The sequence below is a fragment of the Eptatretus burgeri genome, chromosome 15, assembly GCF_056783735.1.
Source record: "Eptatretus burgeri isolate ZD-2024b chromosome 15, Ebu_testis_v1, whole genome shotgun sequence".
In the NCBI taxonomy this organism is placed as follows: domain Eukaryota; kingdom Metazoa; phylum Chordata; class Myxini; order Myxiniformes; family Myxinidae; genus Eptatretus; species Eptatretus burgeri.
Window position 1 is genome coordinate 27,164,702 of NC_140975.1, and position 3,050 is coordinate 27,167,751.

The following is a 3,050-nucleotide window of genomic DNA, read 5'->3' on the forward strand; positions in this document are numbered from 1 at the left end:
CACAAACTTGGATAAAAGATTAGATGAGGCAGGCAATCCTAAATCCTGGAGTGAACCAATCAATAGAGTTGATGAAGTGTGCATGAGACACGATATTGATTATGGGAATACCACAACGTTGGAAGAAAAGCATGAAGCCGATAGAGAAATGTTGTATAATTTGTCTCTGATACAAAATCCAACCTTGAGAGAAAAAGTTGATAGGTTCATCGTGAAGAAGATGATAGTAGGGTGGATTTACTGATTCTGGCTCACTTTTCCCCATGTAAATGAATGGGGGATTTTCAGCGATTCCCTTTTTTTTCCCCTAAAAATAAACCCCCTTTTTATCCGTTTTTCCCTGCTGTGCAGGGGTTTGGCTTTTTGTGAGGCAATGTTTTATGGTCGGATGCCCTTCCTGGACGCCTCTTACAACACAGGGATATGGTACACCTATTCTAACCGGGGCATACACCGGGACCAGTATACTGGTACTCATTTCGCCGACCGCGGAAGGATGACAGGCTGAGTCAACCCCCTGGTGTTAATTCAGCAGCTGAGCGGGATTCGAACTCGGGACACTGGGATCCCAAGCCGCCACCCTAACCACTAAGCCAACACCAGGCTTTGTATATATATAACCAGGCTATCCCAAGGTATATTTATTTGTCTCCCCTTTAACCTGGGGGTTGAACAGCTCACTCATTGAACCTATAAAGATTTGTTCATTCTCAAATTCCTTCAATAGTTTAATTTTCTTTGCACAATAATCCCCATCTAAAATATTGACAAACAAAACATTTGAATCTTTATATTTTTTAAGATACCCCTTTTGTGCCATTACGAAATGATAAACTTCTCTTAATGATCTCATCTGACCACCTCCTGAGTTGCAAATCATTTTTGTGTATAAACCACGCCATAAAAAAAGTTTTGTTTCAAATGTTTTCAGTTCATGCCGTGAAAATGAGGAAGTGTTTTTTGACACGGTCGTGCTGTGTGGTTTTAGACAGTCATGCTGTGAAAAAATAGGAACTATTCTGTGAGACAAGGTCTCGTGTTTATATTTTATCTCAGAACACGAACTGAAAACATTTGAATCGAAACCATTTTAAGTATGTTTTGTAAATGATTCATACAATCGCCCAGTTATTTTCCAAGCTGTCATTTCCTGTGGCCGCACCCAATGTTTCGGGAATTTTCTCATTGTAAGCCTTATAAGTGATTCACCAGACAAAGTTTCTGCCAGACGGGTTTTCATTTTTACAACTGAGACATGGATGATCTCTCTTCCGATGAAGGCAAAAGCTTACTACAGAGTTGGTAAGTTTGTTTGGTTTTCTCTTTGAACGATGAAGCAAATGATTATTAATTAAATCATGATAATTCTGATATATATATATATATTTTTCCCTGACAGGGCATTGGAAGAAATTGAGTTTACGTATCACGACGTGGTTCATGAAATTAATACTCTTATTGAAGAGATCAATGATTTTAGAAGAGAATTGAAAGACATTTTCAATGAGTGGCACGAAGTCTTATCACGTCCTATCATCTCGAAGGAATTAAACCAATGGTGAGACACGTGTGTGTGTGTCTGTCTTCCTACCTACCTCTCTCTGCTCTTATTGAAGAGATCAATGATTTATAATGACCGGTCTCTGATCTCGAATGAATTAAACCAATGGTGAGACACGTGTGTCTATGTGTGTCTATGTGTGTGTGTGTGTGTGTGTGTGTGTGCGTGTGTGCGTGTGTCTATGTGTGTCTATGTGTGTGTGTGTGTGTGTGTGTGTGTGTGTGTGTGTGTGTGTGTGTGTGTGTGTGCGTGTGTGGGTGTGTGTTGCTTTCCCTGTCTGTCTGTCTCTTCATCTATACCCTTGACTTTTTTTTTTTTTTTTCAGCACTATCGCACAACATCAGCTGTTGAAGCAATCTTGTACAACACATGATTTTCTGGAGGTAAATATTTCTGAATTATTATTAATATCACTCTCTCTTTAGAATGTCGTCTAATGTTGGTTGCATTATTAGTTTGAACGCGGTTTTGTCAGTACACTGGAATTAATTTTATTGACCTTGAAAGGATGACAGGCTGAGTCGGCCTCCTGGTGTGTTAATTCAGTGGTCAACGAGGCTTACTCATATTACCATGTAATTATTATCCACTTTTTGTTTCAAAACAGAATATGGTGTCTGAGTTTCGAAATCACAAGACAGCTGGAGAAGATTGCTGGGAAAGATTATACATTCTCGCAAATGAATATTTAATATTTTCAATATTAATAAATTATATTTGTTTTGTATACAATTACTTGATTCTGAATTACAAGAAGAGGATCAAAACATGAAGGGAGGGTAGGTGCGTCCCCCCAATGACCCATCACCCCCTCATCCCATCCCTCCCCTCCCCATGTGTGTGTGTGGGGAAGGGTGGGGGGTGGGATGAGGGAGGTGGTGGGTCAAAGGTGGGGGGCGCACAGGGGGGATGAGGGGGTGGGGCTTGTGTGGGAGGGGCTTGTGTGGGCGGTGCTTTGGTGGGGGTTGTGTGGGCGGGGTGTGGGTGGGTCTTGTGTGGGTGGGGCTTGTGTGGGAGGGGTTTATGTGGGCGGGGCTTCGGTGGGGCTTGTGTGGGCGGGGTGTGTGTGGGCGGGGTTTATGTGGGTGGGGCTTGTGTGGGAGGGGTTTATGTGGGTGGGGCTTATGTGGGCGGGGCTTCGGTGGGTCTTGTGTGGTCGGGATGTGTGTGCGGGGTTTATGTGGGTGGAGCTTGTGTGGGAGGGGTTTATGTGGACAGGGTTTATGTGTGTGGAGTTTTTGTGTGGAGCTTGTGTAGACAGGACTTATGTGGGAGGGGTTGATGTGGGCAGGGTTTATGTGGGCAGGGGCGAATGTGGATGAGGTTTGTGTGGATCAATGGATGGGTGGAGAGATGGGTGGATGGGTGGATGAGTGGAGCTTGTGTGGATGGGTGGATAATTTTTTAATTAAATAAACATGTTGTGTGTGGGGGAACTAATTAACTAATCACTAATTATGTGAATATGGGTGGAGCTTGTGTGTGTGTG

General features: G+C 43.0%; 1 long non-coding RNA gene across 1 annotated transcript; it reads left to right on the forward strand.

Annotated features, from left to right (window-relative positions):
- The first annotated feature begins 231 nt into the window (after positions 1-231).
- LOC147011793 (uncharacterized) lies at positions 232-2,330 on the forward strand. Its single transcript, XR_015051831.1, has 4 exons — positions 232-1,302; positions 1,400-1,558; positions 1,887-1,944; positions 2,169-2,330. It is a non-coding gene; the product is annotated as an uncharacterized LOC147011793 (long non-coding RNA).
- The last annotated feature ends 720 nt before the right edge of the window (positions 2,331-3,050 follow it).